Source organism: Theropithecus gelada, chromosome 16 (genome assembly GCF_003255815.1).
Source record: "Theropithecus gelada isolate Dixy chromosome 16, Tgel_1.0, whole genome shotgun sequence".
In the NCBI taxonomy this organism is placed as follows: domain Eukaryota; kingdom Metazoa; phylum Chordata; class Mammalia; order Primates; family Cercopithecidae; genus Theropithecus; species Theropithecus gelada.
In genome coordinates, this window is record NC_037684.1 from 41,231,307 (window position 1) to 41,247,362 (window position 16,056).

General features: G+C 43.5%; 1 pseudogene; it reads left to right on the forward strand.

Moving 5' to 3' along the window:
• Positions 1 to 2,650: 2,650 nt before the first annotated feature.
• LOC112610521 lies at positions 2,651 to 2,774 on the forward strand (annotated as a pseudogene).
• The last annotated feature ends 13,282 nt before the right edge of the window (positions 2,775 to 16,056 follow it).

The following is a 16,056-nucleotide window of genomic DNA, read 5'->3' on the forward strand; positions in this document are numbered from 1 at the left end:
TCGGCCTCCAGAGTAGCTGGGACTACAGGTACACACCACCACACCAAACTAAGTTTTTATTTTTTTCTAGAGACTGGTTAAACTACGTTACCCAGGCTGGTCTTGAACTCCTGAACTCAAGTGATCATCTCGCCTCAGCCTCCCAAAGTGTTGGATAATGATAGGTGTGAGCCACCGCACCCAGCCAGAAATACTTTCTAGACCCTGCTTGTTAGTCTCCTGCTAAAACAGCACATACCTCTCACTCTGTTCTCTCCTCTTGAATCATCTGCATCCTATGTTCTAATCTCTGACTGGATCAGGCACACAGCTTCATAGAAGCACACCATCAGTCGGCTTTCTACACTGAAAATTTCCCAAAATCATATTGCATCGTTCCAGTGAACAAAAACATGCTTGCTTTTGTAACTCCAACTTCACCATTACCACCCCCACCCTGCCTTTTACTTCTTTTTTCAAAACACACAAACTTTCCACACATTGTTGCTGGCTAACTTTCAGCCAGTGAACTTGGGTACAGCTAGGCTGGGTGTTTATTCCTGGGGCCAAACTATATGGGTGGTTAAATAATTGGATGCCTAATGTTTTATACACACACACACACACACACACACACACATATATATGTATATGTATCACCCCCAATTTCCTACTACAGCTTTTCATCAAGGCATTATCTCATTTGAGCATTACTCTTTAGATTTCCAAACATCCACATTCTTTTCTAAAATGTCCTTGTTTCGGCCAGGCACGGTGGCTCACACCTGTAATCCCAGCACTTTGGAAGGCCCAATAGGTGGGCAGATCACGAGGTCAGGAGATCAAGATCATCCTGGCCAACATAGTGAAACCCTGTCTCTACTAAAATACAAAAAATTAGCCAGGCATGGTGACAGGCACCTGTAGTCCCAGCTACTCGGGGGTGCTGAGGCAGGAGAATCGCTTGAACCTGGGAGGCAGAGGTTGCGGTGAACAGAGATCGCACCACTGTATTCCAGCCTGGGTGACAAAGCAAGACACACACACACAAAAAAAGTCCTTGTTTCCTTCATTACATTCTACTTGGGGTTTCTTGCCTCTGACCTCCAGCTGCATCTTAGTCTCTCAAGTTCATCATAATCATGCGACCATTCTTCAACCCTGTCGTGAAATATCCCTCTATGAAAATGTCACCCTCAGCCGCGTTCAGTGGCTCACACCTGTAACACCAACACTTTGGGAAGCTGAGACAGGTTCTCTTGAGTCCAGAAGTTTGAGACCACCTGGGCAGCATGGTGAAATCCTATGTCTTAAAAAAAAAAAAAAAAAAAAAAAAAGGCCGGGCACCGTGGCTCACGCCTGTAATCCCAGCATTATGGGAAGCCGAGGTGGGCGAATCATGAGGTCAGGAGATCGAGAGGCTCACGCCTGTAATCCCAGCATTATGGGAAGCCGAGGTGGGCGAATCATGAGGTCAGGAGATCGAGACCATCCTGGCTAACACGGTGAACTCCCATCTCTACTAAAAATGCAAAAAAAATTAGCCGGGCATGGTGGCGGGCACCTGTAGTCCCAGCTACTCGAGAGGCTGAGGCAGGAGAACGGCATGAACCTGGGAGGTGGAGCTTGCAGTGAGCCGAGATCACGCCACTGGACTCCAGCCTGGGTGACAGAGCAAGACTCCGTCTCAAAAAAAAAAAAAAAGAAGAAGAACAAAAATGTCACCCTTAGTCCTGAAGCTTTGACGCCTTTGGAACAACAATCTTTGTGCATGTTCACATACAGTTGTGTGTGTGTTTAACTCAGGGAGGTTGATCCAGGCAAACCCTGTTTTCCAGCTGGCAGACTGACTTTCTCTGCCTAATGTACCTGCCCTCTGACATTTCATCCTCCCATAAATCCTCCTTTTTCCATAGTATGCAACCTAGGAGGATATCCCATTCAAATCCAAATCGGCAAGTGCTTCCCTGCTCCTGGGAAAGTTGGAGGCAGGCTGGGACTTTGCCTTAATGCCTTTGCTCTGTTCCCAGCATTGAGGAACGGAGCTAGCCTGTGACCAAAAAAAACATAGCCTCAGAACCTACTGAATCAGCCATTCAGTGCAGCAACATTAACGGGCTGAATTAAGCACCTGGGATTTAAGGGATAATTATGTTTAACTGTAAGTACAAACTTTCTGCACTGAAAGCAGACACAAAAGACGGGGTCATCACTTCCCCTCCTTTAGCGTTTGTAGAAGGGAGTTTTGACCGCTCTGTCCCTGGAGGGTATTTGAGGGTGGCCAAATCTGGACTTCTGTGATTTTTTTAAAAAACTGTATTCCAAAATAACTTTCTTGCTCCCAAGAGATTCCACATGCAAGATGCTGGCAGTTTACAGCTCATTAGTAACCCTTGAGAATCATTTTGTGCTCTTAAGCATACCAGTGATTATATTCGGAGTGTTCAAAGACAGCTTGCTGCTTTCTCTGTGCAGTCAGCCAACAGTACTGAATGCATATTTTGTCTTTTCTCAGAATACAACTTGAAAATTTACAAAGATTCTACGAGTTTAAATTTTCCCACTGTTATCTTAGAGTTAACTGTGTTTCCTTGCATCTTGCTAAAAATCTTACTATATAAATCCAAGAATGTGACTTTTCACCTTAAGTACTTTAGAATTTGTCTTCTGTATCGCTTCTCGGCCTTTTGGCTAAGATCAAGTGTAGAATTTGTCTTCTGTAACGCATAATCCATACATGCCTGTCTTTCTACAAAATGCTTTAAGGATATTGAATTGTTTTATAAACACCTTTACATTTGGTACATAGCATGTTTATCATTTTTCATAGCTATATAATATTCCATTGGGTTGAAAATCGATAACTTATTTAAACATTCCTTTATTATTTAGTATTTAGGTTATGTTCCAGATTTTGTTATTATATACAGTGCCTTTAGGAACATCTTTGCAATATAGCTTATGTCTTCATTTTAATTATTTGTTCTGGATAAATTCCCAGAAATTGAATTACTGGGTCAAAGGACGTAAATATTTCCCTGACTTTGGGTCCTTACTGCCAACATCCCCTCCAAAGAAAATTATACCAATTTACAATTCCACCGACAATATATGAATGAGAACATATGTCTCTTTAAACAAGTATTTGCCATTGTAAAACTTCACCAGTCTTAACTTATTAAGCAATTGCCAGCATCCGATTCCCATACAAGTCTTTTGTTAAAGTATTAATAGGTCAAATATCCTTATTTTGGGTAGTCACGGATGAAGGGAGAGCCCAGACACAAAGAAGCTCTCCGAATTATTTAAATATTCAGTGCCTTCTCCAGCCTAGCTAGCAAACTGTAGAAATATTTGACTGGCTACTACAGACACAAAAGCCTAACTTGAGCATAAGGAACTGCATTTAATTGAATAAACAAACATCAGTTCTAAGTCATTTTGTTTTCACACTTTCAGGGATAACAAACATTGAATGCATCTTTTTACTTGAGGTTTTCCTGAAAACCACCATATAAGCGCCAACAAGTTTTTTGTTGGTTTCTTTCTTTCTTTATTTCTTTTTTTTTGAACCAAGAAGGAATCAGTTTTTAAAAAGAAAAGAAAAGAAAAAAAACTCCAGCTCTCTTACTGTTATTTTAGAATTAGTCATTCCCAGATTCTAGCAGAACCTTGGTAAGGACAAAGCAGAGTCCTTCCTAAGTCTTTGATTTAACTTCTTGGGAAGCAACACGATGATAGATTGCACATGTGCTCCAAAAAAGGGAAGAAACAGTCGGTACATAGCACTCTTTTCAGCCACGCGCAAGCCATTCCGGAGAAATAGAGAATTTTCCACCACGAGCATACCATGCTCATTTCTCATACATAGCAAGGAAGGACAAGGTATAAAATTTACGCTCAGGTTAGTTTGGAATCTGACTGCAGTGTTTACTTTTTTTTTTTTTTTTTTTTTTTGAGACGGAGTCTCGTTCTGTATCCCTGGCTAGAGTGCAGTGACATGATCTCAGCACATTGCAACCTCCATCTCCCAAGTTCAAGTGATTCTCCTGCCTCAGCCTCTACGTAGCTGGGATTATAGGCACGCGCCACCATGCCCAGCTACTTTTTGTATTTTTCACTTTTATTAGAGACAGGGTTTCACCATGTTGGCCAGGCTGGTCTCGAACTCCTGACCTCAAGTGATCCACCTACCTCAGCGCCCCAAAATGCTAGGATTACAGGCATGAGCCACCTCACCCGGCCCAGTGTTTACTGTTTTATTGTCAGTGTTGGGTGTTTATTTTAATTATTTTGAAATAACTATAGATTCACACCCTTCACCCAGCCTCTCTACAAAAAGTACAAAAATATTGGCTAGCTGTGGTAGTGCATGCCTGTAGTCACAGCTACCTGGGAGGCTGAGGTGGGAGGATCACTTGAGCCTGGGAGGCAGAGGTTGCAGTGAGCTGAGATCACACCACTGCACTCTAACCTGGGCAACAGAGCAAGACCCTATCTCAAAAAAAATTTTTTTTCACCACATTTACATGCACTCATTTGTGTGTGTGTGTGTGTGGGTGGGTGGGTGTGTGTGTGTATGCATGTGTAGGCATAGAGTTCTATGCAATTTCCTCATCAACATAGCCTCATGCAGCTATCACTATAATTAAGATACAGAACTGTTCCATCACTACAGGACTCTCTTCTGCTGCCATCCCCTTACCCCAATCTCCCAAACTCTTTACTTTCAAAAATGAAAAAATGTTCACAGAGGCAGACAGCCACCTCAACTTTTTTCTGCTACTGTCTAACATATTCATCACAACTCTCAAACATTTTTGGGGGCATTTCAATTTAATTTTAAAATTAAATTTCAATTAAATATTTTTATTGTCATAAAATATACATAAAATGTATGTATATTTAAGTATATACAATTTGTGTATATATGTATATTATAAGTCTCTCATGAGACTTATTCACTATCACATTAGCTTTTTTTTTTTTTTTTTTGAGACAGATTCTCCCTCTGTCGCCCAGGCTGGAGTGTAATGGCACGATCTTGATTCACTGCAACATCTGCCTCCAGGGTTCAAGCAATTCTCCCACCTCAGTCTCCCAAGTAGCTGGGATTACAGGCACGCACCACCACACTCGGTTAATTTTTGTATTTTGGTAGAGACCGGGTTTCACCATGTTGGCCAGGCTGGTCTTGAACTCCTGACCTCAGGTGATCCACCCGCCTCGGCCTCCCAAAGTGCTGGGATTACAGGTGTGAGCCACCTCACCCGGCCCGGTGTTTACTGTTTTATTGTCAGTGTTGGGTATTTATTTTAATTATTTTGAAATAATTATAGATTCACAGGAAGTTACAAAGAAGTATACAGGATGGCCTGTACACCCTTCACCCAGCCTCCCCTGATGATAACATCTTGTATAACTAGTAGTACACCAGCCGGGCCTGGTGGCTCATGCCCGTAATCCCAGCACTTTGGGAGGCCAAGGCGGACGGATCACTTGAGGTCAGGAGTTCAAGACCAGTCTGGCCAACATGGTGAAACCCTGCCTTTACCAAAAACACAAAAAAACTAGCCAGGCATGGTGGCAGGTGCCTGTGATCCCAGTTATTCGGGAGGCTGAGGCAGGAGAATCGCTTGAATCTGGGAGGTGGAGGTTGCAGTGAGCTGAGATTCTGCCATTGCACTCCAGCCTGGGCAACAGAGCAAGACTCCATTTCAAAAAAAAAAAAAAAATTCAACATGAGATTTGGAAGGAACAAACAAACCAAACTATAGGAGTGCTGCACTAGTAAACAGAAAGTTCTCTAATTATTAGAAAACAGATATTTCCTTGTTTTTATTTTTTTTCTTTTGAGACAGGGTCTGGCTCTGTCACCCAGGCTGGAGTGCAGTGGCACAAACATGGCTCACTGCAACCTCAACCTCCCGGGCTCAAGCTATTCTCCCACCTCAGCCTCCTGAATAGCTGGGACCACAAGCATGGGCCACCACACCTGGCTAATTTTTTAAATTTTTGTAGACACCATATTGCCTAGGCTGGTCTCAAATTCCTAGGCTCAAGTGATCCTCCTACCTTGACCTCCCAAAGTGCTGATATTATAGACATGAGCCACCACACCCAACGAGACCTTTTCTAGTTATTAGACAACAGATATTTTTCCAATGTTGTATGATGCTGGACTAGTGACTTCATCCCTCTGAGCCTTTGTTTCTTCAAAGTAGCAACACTACCATTAATAACAGGTGGCACATATTAAATTTGAATGGCAAATATGTAAAAATGAGACTGTCAGTAGGTGATGGAAGCTGCGGCTGAAAAATCATGAGAAAAACAGAATTCACAGGCAAGTTTCAACAGTAGCTCTAGGCCGAGGGTAGTGGCTCATGCCTGTAATCCCAGCACTTTGGGAAGCCAAGGCAGGAGGATTACTTGAGCTCAGGAGTTTGAGAGCAGCCTGGGAAACATAGTGAGACCTCATCTCTACAAAAAGTTTAAAAATTAGCCGAACATGGTGGCATAGGCCTGTAGTCGCAGCTACTCAGGAGGTTGAGGTGAGAAGATCGCTTGAGCCCAGGAGTTCAAAGCTGCAGTGAGCTATGATCGCACCACTGCACTCTAACCTGGGAGACACAGCAAGACCTTGTCTCTAAAAAATAAATAAACAGAAGCTCTATCAGAAAGAGCAGGTGACCTTTCCTAATGCTCTCAGTACATGAAGCTCCTTTTGAAAATAAGAATAGGCCAGGCGCCGTGGTTCACGCCTATAATCCCGGCACTTTGGGAGGCCAAGATGGGCATATCACGAGGTGGAGTTCGAGACCAGCCTGGCCATCATGGTGAAACCCCATCTCTACTAAAAATACAAAAATTAGCCAGGCGTGGTGGCAGGCACCTGTAATCCCAGCTACTTGGGAGGCTGAGTCAGAAGAATTGCTTGAACCTGGGAGGTAGAGGTTGCAGTGAGCCGAGATCATGCCACTGCACTCCAGCATAGGCAACAAAAATAAATAAATAAAATAAATAAATAAAATAAATAAATAAAAAATAGAAAAACAAAAATAGTCCAGGTGCGATGGCTCACGTCTATAGTTCTAGCACTTTGGGATGCTGAGGCAGGTGGATCACCCAGGCGGATCACCCGAGTCCAGGAGTTCGAGACCAGCCTGGCCAAAATGGCGAAACCCATCTCTACTAAAAAATACAAAAATTAGTTGGGCGTGGTGGCGCACGCCTAATCTCAGCTACTTGAGAGTCTGAGGCACAAGAATCACTTAACCCGGAAGGCAGAGGTTGCCGTGAGCCGAGATCGCGCCACTGCACTCCAGCCCGGGAGACAGAGCAAGACCCTGTCTCAAAAATAAAAACAAAAAATAAAAAATTAAGAATAAGGTAAAATATGGCTCTGTTTGAAAAGAACTGCACAAATGAAGTCAGACCTGCAAAACCTGCTTTGTTTTCATGCATGCAAGTTGTAAAAATAATTATGTTTTACTCCTCTAAAGACAACTAAATGAGGATGCTTAGATCATGAAACACACACACAAAATTGGCTAATTTCAGATCATCTGGTGGGTCAATAGTGTTTTATACTCAGATTCTTTTAAGTAACATGACCTGTTATTGTCAGAATATAAAAATGTCAAAAGCTTCTCTTTTTTCTGATATACTAGTTCTAATTTGCATCTAAATGAAAAAGCTTTTTAGCATGACAAAACACCCTTGCCAAGCTGATGGACGACTTTTGAGACAGATTTGGTGAATACACAGAAGTTTAACTAAAAAGGCCAACATTTTGTTAATTGGATTTGCTAAACAATACCTACCACAGCCTCATTGAAACTCTTCGGTAATTCCCTTTACATGAAACTAAACCAAACATACCCCGAGTAGCATACTTATGTTTGAAAACAAGCATCTTCAATTCTGGATCCAAATACGAATCAATTATTTTCAGTGTTTTGGGTAGGCTCTTTTTCCCCTCCCCAAGCACCTTTCTTGATGCCTTAAATGAAAAGCAAGGAAAAAATGGTTTAAAAAGTAAAATACCAGGCCTGGCACAGTAGTTCACACCTGTAATCCCAGCACTTGGAGTCTGAGGCAGGAGGATTACTTGAGCTCAGGACTTCTGAGATCAGCCTGGGCAATATAGGGAGACATAGTCTCTACCAAAATAAATAAATAAATAAATAAATTTTTAAAAAATTAGCTGGGCATGGTGGAGCACACCAGTAGTCCCAGCTACTCAGGAGGCTGAGGTATGAGGATTGTTTGAGCCAGGGAGGTTGAGGCTGCAGTGAGCCGTGACTAGGTCACTGCACTCCAGCCCGGGTGACAGAGTGACACCCTGTGTCAAAAAAAAAAAAAAAAAGGTAGAATACCTCCAAGTTTCCTTAAGGGACAATCTGAGAGCCTTTCTTCCCAGAGGGAGCCCTGAGAGCCATCAAAGGGACCTCTAAGATTTCACATTGTATTCTTCTCTTCCCTCCCAATTTTAGGCCTTTGTTTTTTTACCTTCCTCTAAATAATAGGTGGTCTCCAACTCACTCATCTGAGTTATTAATGACCCATCCACACAATGGCTCCTTAACCATGATCTCAGCCGCCATAATGCCCGACACTGGGTCTCCAACAATTACCCTCAAACTCACCTCTCCACTCCTGGTTTTTCTGTGGTTTCCTCGCCCCCGCCCCCAACGGGACAGGCGGAGCCACCTCTCCTTATCTAGTTTCCAGCAGATAACGATGTTTTCCTGATAACCCAAGTGGAAACTCTAAAAAGATCTTCCTGTTGAACCATGGTCATTGGGGTTTCCGATGCAAATGTGAAGGTGGTATTGATCAGCCTTTAGCTGCACTAGGCAGGTTTACTGGCCGAGCTGAGAGCCTAGTTTCCCTGCTCAGCACTACCACCAAGAAAATACCATCTGAGTTCAAAACAACTAGCCTTCAAACCGCCCTCAGAAACACAGCTCTTTTATGAGTGTATCATTTTGTTTTGTTTTGTTGAGACAGATTCTTGCTCTGTCGCCAATGAAGCTAGAGTGCAGTAGTACCTTCATAGCTCACTGTAACCTTGGACTCCTGGGCTCCAGCGATCCTCCTGCCTCAGCCTCCTGAATATAGGACTATAGGCACACAGCATCTCACCCAGCTAATTTAAATAAAAATTTTTTTTGTAGAGATGGGGTCTGGATAACAAAGCCCAGGCTGCTTTTGAACTCCTGGCTTCAAGCAATCCTCCCACTTTGGCATCTCAAAGTGCTGGGATTGTAAGCCTGAGCCACCAGTTTTTGTTGTTGTTTTGTTTTGTTTCGAGACAGAGTCTCGCTCTGTCACCCAGGCTGGAGTGCAGTGGCGCAATCTTGGCTCACTGCAACCTCCACCTCCAGGGTTCAAGCAATTCTCCTGCCTCAGCCTCCCGAGTAGCTGGGATTACAGGCGCGTGCCACCACGTCCGGCTAATGTTTCGTATTTTTAGTAGAGACGGGGTTTCACCATGCTAGCCAGGATGGTCTCAATCTCTTGACCTCGTGTTCCGCCTGCCTCGGCCTCCCAAAGTACTGCGATTACAAGCATGAGTCACAGCGCCCAGCCGAGCCACCAGTTTTTAATAGAAGGTTTTTAATAGCATTGATAGCTACTAATTGGATATACCTCAGGAAAGAAGTCACCTTTTTTTTGGAAACAATAAATTTAATTTTACTGGAATTGAATTAAATTTAATTCCAGAAAAAAAAATTCTTGACAGGAAAACACTACATAAACTACAAAGCTGTATAAATGCATGTAGCCATTCTTTTCATTTCCAAATATTAAAATTTACATTTAAAAAAATCTAGATAAAGCTAACATTTGCCATGAAGACAGCACCACCTCCAAAAAAATTTTAGCAGAGAATTGGAGATGTGTGTGTCAATGGCACCAAATGTCTCGCTACTTTTCTACTCCCTTGATTGCTAAGACAAAACTTAAGCAATTTATAAAAATACATTTATACAAAAAAAAAGGTAGTCAACTAGACATTTAGGTGAAGAATAGGACCGATTTATTTGCAGGGCTGGTTGAGAAGGAGGAACTTAGGTGCATCCGTTATCTTTCATCCACATGCACCCTCATGCTGGCTCCCGCTGGGGACATCGAGGTAAAGGATTCCCATAGCGTTGAACCGGGAGCCGAGCCTAGACCCATTTGAGCTTCTCTTTGGGCAGCAGTTCCGTAAACACACTCACCAGTGCCCATCCCCGTTTGCCACACCTAATAGAGTTTAGGGGTAGAAGGGTTTAAGCAAGGCCAGGCACAATGGCCTGTGCCTGTAATCCCAGCACTTTGGGAGGCCAAGGCAGGTAGGTCACTTGAGGTCAGGTGTTCGAGACCAGCCCGGCCAACATGGCGAAACTCCGTCTCTACTAAAAATACAAAAAAAAAATAGCCAGGCGTGATGGCCAGTACCCATAATCCCAGCTTCTAGGGAGGCTGAGGCGGAGAATCGCTTGAATCCAGGAGGCGGAGGTTGCAGTGAGCTGAGATCACACCCACTTCACTCCAGCCTGGGTGACAGAGCAAGACTCCATCTCAAAAAAAAAAAAAAAAAGAAGAAGAAGAAGAAGAAGAAAAGAAGGTGTTTAGACAGCCTCAAACTTCTTCAGCCCCACCCCCAACATATCGGGACAAAATATCAAGTTACTGTCCTCCTAGGCTGATCCAGGGGCTTTACCTTCAGCCTGCATTCCCTCTGCATTCCCATCCACACAGAGGGAATGGCTCCCTGTGAATTGGCTCTCAGGGCCAATTTCTGCTTTAATCCTCATTCCTCATTCTGGTCCTGATAGAACTTATTCTATAATCGGTTATTTTCATCTTTTCCTTTTTTCTTTTCTCCCTTCCCTCTCTTCCTCCCTCCCTCGCTTCCTTCCTTCCACAGTGCCTATCATGTACCAGATACTAGGAGAATGGTACAAAAGTGATCAAAAATAAATTGAGGGCCTGGTGCAGTGGCTCACACCTGTAATCCCAGCACTTTGGAAGGCTGAGGAGGGTAGATCACTTGAGGTCAGTGATCTCAGTGTTCGAGACCAGCCTGACCAATATGGTGAAACCCCACCTCTACTAAAAATACAAAAATTAGCCAGACATGGTGGCGGGCACCTATAATCCTAGCTACTTGGGAGGCTGAGGCAGGAGAATCACTTAAATCCAGGAGGTGGAGGTTGCACTGAGCCGAGATCCTGCCATTGTACTCCAGCCTGGGCAACAAGAGTGAAACTCCGTCTCAAAAAAATAAAAAAATTAAAAATTAAAAAAAAAAAAATCTGACCTCAGAATTTAGTAGAAACGACACATAATAATTATATAGTCACACAAATAAACGTGTAATTGCAACTTGATACAGGGTCAATGAAGGAATGTTACATCATGCTAGGACAGCATATACCACAAGAAAAGAGGGCTGTTCAGCAGAAGCTGTGATCTAAAAGACTGAGTGGCAGCTAGATGAAGCAGGAAAGGAAATAGCATGCGCACTGAGGTGGGGGGAGGGGCATAGCCTGTTCCAGGTTCTGAAGAATATGGCTTGAGTCAGAGGACAAGAGATGTCTGAAGAGGGATGAGCCAGGAAAGAATGGTAGGGGCTAGGTTTTACAAAGCCCTTATGGTTTAGCAAATAAAAATACAAGATGCCAGGTCAAATTTAATTTCAGATAAACAATGAATAATTGCATAGGACACACCTAAAAATAAAAAATTACTCATTATCGGCTGAGTGTGGTGGCTCACGCCTGTAATCTCAGCATTTTGGGAGGCCAAGGTGGGTGGATCACTTGAGGTCAGGAGTTCGACACCAGCCTGGCCAATATGGTGAAATCCTGTCTCTACTAAAAATATAAAAATTAGCCAGGCTGTGGTGGCGCATGCCTGTAATCCCAGCTACTTGGGAGGCTGAGGTGAGAGAATTGCTTGAGCCTGGGAGGCAGAGGTTGGAGTGAGCCAAGATTGCACCACTGTACTCCAGCCTGGGTGACAGAGCGAGACTCTGTCTCAAAACAAATAAATAAATAAAATTTATTATCTGAAATTCAGATTAACTGGGATCCTGTGGTGAATAACTGCATGGGACATACCTAAAAATAAAAAATGATTCATTATCTGAAATTCAGACTAACTGGGCATCCCGTATTCTACTTGGCAACCCTATTTGCAGGTCAAGGTAAGGATTTGATTTTGCTCATATCCTGAGAATGAGGTATTAAAGGGTTTTAAGCAGGGAGTGGAATAATCGGATTTGAATTTTAATAGATCATAATGGCTACAGATTGGAAGAAGGCAACAAAGAAGCAGGGAGACCAGGGAGCAATTATTGTGGTCCAAGAAAGAGACGGGACTGGGAATGGGTGGGGGTGGGCAGTGGAGGAGAGAGGTAGACAGGTTGAGCTATGTTTAGAAGATAAAATCCACAGTACTTGGCGACCTACTCCAGTCCCACTGCTTTAGATTCCTATCATGTGCCAATGATACCTCAATCTATATCACCCGCCTGGGCTCTGCCAGGAACTCCAGCATCATATGGGATAGAGCTTATTTGGCATCTCACTTAACAACAGCCAAAATAGAAATTTGGGTATGGCTTTTCCAAACAACCCTTTGCATATCTCCCACTCCCCATTTCAGTAAGGAACACCCCAATCCACCTGGTCACTAAAGGTAAATGCGCAGAACATGCCTTTGATTCCTCCCTCCCTCTCACCATCACACTCAACCCATCTGCCACCCTGTCGACTCTCCCTCCAAATGACATCCCGAATTGATCTACTTTTCCCTATCTCCGCTATCACCACCTACCACAAGCCACCATCTCTTGTATCCTCAAAATTGGTATTTCTACTTCTGCTTTTTATCCCCTATGAGCTATTCTCTGCCTGAGAGCCAGGGTGATCTTTTCAAAACAGAAATAAGACCTTTTTTTTTTTTTTTTTTTTTTTTTTTTTTTTTAGGCCAGGCGCACTGGCTCACGCCTGTAATCCCAGCACTTTGGGAGGTTGAGGCGGGGAGATCCTGAGGTCAGGAGATCAAGACCATCCTGGCCAACATGGCGAAACCCCATCTCTACTAAAAATACAAAAATTAGCCGGGCATGGTGGCCCGTGCCTGTAATGCCAGGTCCTCGGGAGGCTGAGGGAGGAGAATTGCTTGAACCCGGGAAGCGGAGGTTGCAGTGAGCCGAGATCACGCCACTGCACTCCAGCCTGGGTGACAAAGCCAGACTCCATCTCAAAAAAAAACAAAAACAGAAAATAACAATTGTTCATGAGGATTTGCAGAAATTGGAACCCTTGTGTACTTCTGACGGAAATGCAAAATTGTGCAGCTGCTGTGCAAAACAGCATGGTGGTTCCTCAAAAAATTAAAAACGGAATTACTATGTGATCCAGCTATTCTACTTCTTGTTATATAGCAAAAAGAATTGAAAGCACATCTCAAAGGGATATTTGTATACCTACGTTCATAGCAGCATCATTCACAATAGCCAAGAGGAAGCAACCCGACTGTCCCTGGACGGAAGAATGGAGGAGCAAAATGCGGTATATCCATACAATGGAATATCAGTCAGTCTTTAAAAGGAAGGAAATTCTGACACATGCTATGACAGGATGAACCTTGAAGATGTTGTGCTAAGTGAAATAAGGCAGACACAAAAGGGCAAATATTTTATGATTCCATTTATCTGAGCTATGGTACTTAAAGAGTCAAATTCAGAGAGACAGAAAGTAGAATAGTGGTTACCAGGGGCTGCAGAAGGGGGAATGGAGAGTTATTGTTTAATGGGTTCAGTTCGGGAAGATGAAAATGTTCTGGAGATGAATGGGGGTTGTGGTTGCAACACAGTGTGAATGTACTTCATGCCACAGAACTGTACACTTAAAAATGGTTAAAAGGCCGGACCTGGTGGCTCATGCCTGTAATCTCAGCACTTTGAGAGGCCCAGGTGGGTGGATCACTTGAGGTCAGGGGTTCGAGACCATCCTGGCCAATATGGCGAAACCTCGTCTCTAGTAAAAATACAAAAATTAGCTGGGTGGTGGCGGGTGCCTGTAATCCCAGCTACTCAGGAGTCTGAGGCACAAGAATTGCTTGAACCTGGGAGAAGGAGGTTGCAGTGAGCTGAGATACTGCCACTGCACTGTAGCCTGGGCGATAGAGTGAGACTCAGTCTCAAAAAAAAAAAAACACGGTTAACAGCCTAGTGCTGTGGCTCACATTCGTAATCCCAGCTACTGGGAAGGCCAAGGCAGGAGGATCACTTGAGCCCAGGAGTTCAAGACCAGCCGGGACAACCCTGTCTCTTAAAAAAAAAAAACAACAGGCCGAGTCTTTGGGAGGTCGAGGCAGGCAGATCACGAGGTCAGGAGATGGAGACCATCCTAGCCAACATGGTGAAACCTGTGTCTTTACTAAAAATACAAAAAACAAAACAAAACAAAACAAAAGTTGCTAAAAAGGTTAAAAGGGCAATTTTACGTTATGTATATTTTAGCACAATAAAAAAATTTAAAATACACTCACTGGGTTTTGGCACCACTGGGAGGGCGCTAACACTAGGTTGAAATGTATGCCCCAAAGGATGACAAAAGATCTTAGATTCATCCTCTCTCTCTCTGATTTTTGCTGGGCAGAAAACTTCTTCAGGGGCATATGCCTAAATTCTGATAATATTGTTCAATTATTTGCTATGGTCTGAACATTTAGTGCAAAGGTTTTTTGAGTTTCTGAAATTGAAAAGCATATCTTAGAGTATCTCAGATCTTATTTAAGAATCACCACAACTTTCAAATCATATAGAGATTTGGTGGCGTACAAATATCTACCATCCACTTTCTTTGCAGAATGGTCCTTCTACAAATATTCCTTTGATGAAGCACTGACTCTACCCCATTCATGCAATGTACACGTCACCAGCTGTCAACCTTCCATGACAAATTTCTAATGGGTAACATCCTCCCTTTTGAATATGAGCAGGCTTCCCTTCCTACCCATTATATATTTAGACTCATTCATTGTATATTTATCATCTGATTCTATTCTAGGAATTGAATGTGAGAGGCGATATCTTCCCCCAGTCTTCACAGCTAGGCAGCCAAGCAGCATAAACATGACAAACAATCCAGAGAGAACATCCACAGCACACAGTAAAATGTACAGGATCACAGTTGCCTTTGAAGACCAGCCTTAAACGTCTCTAACCAGGGAGGGATTGCCAGACCCTCTTCTTGCTCACTGACCTTGACGGATGCGCGTCGGAAATGGAACGCCTCCTGACCCATTCCTAGCTTAGGCTTGGTTGCAGAAGACTTCTAGTTCCCTTATTATAGCTTTCCAGAAAGGACTGCAATCTCCTTTAATAGTTCACCAAACTTAGACTCAAATTTACAGACGGATATGCAAGCGCAGTTCCAGCTCTGTCAACCAGGAAGTTTTACTTTCCCTTAATGGATCAAGTCCACATTCTATTTATTACCCTAGCTTGCAGCATTAAGTGTGACTTATTCAACAAACATGTATTAAGCTCTTTGTATGGATCACGGACAATTGCTGGTGTCATGAATACGAAAATGTGAAGTGGCTCACACCTGTAATCCCAGCACTTTGGGAGGCTGAGGCGGGTGGATCACCCGAGGTCAGAAATTCAAGACCAACCTGGCCAACATGGTGAAACCTCATCTCTACTAAAAATACAAAAATTAGCCAGGTGTGGTGGTGGGTGCCTGTAATCCCAGCTACTCGGGAGGCTGAGACAGGAGAATTGCTTGAACCCGGGAGGTGGAGGTTGCAGGTTGCAGAAAACCGAGATTGTGCCATTGCACTCCAGCTTGGGTGACAAGAGTGAATCTCTGTCTCAAAAAAGAAAAAAAAGGCGAGGTGCAGTGGCTCACGCCTGTAATTTCAGCACTTTGGGAGGCCAAGGCGGGCAGATCATGAGGTTAGGAGATTGAGACCATCCTGGCCAACATGGTGAAACTCCATCTCTACTAAAACAGAAAAAATTAGCCAGGCGTGGTGGCGCCTGTAGTCCCAGCTACTCAG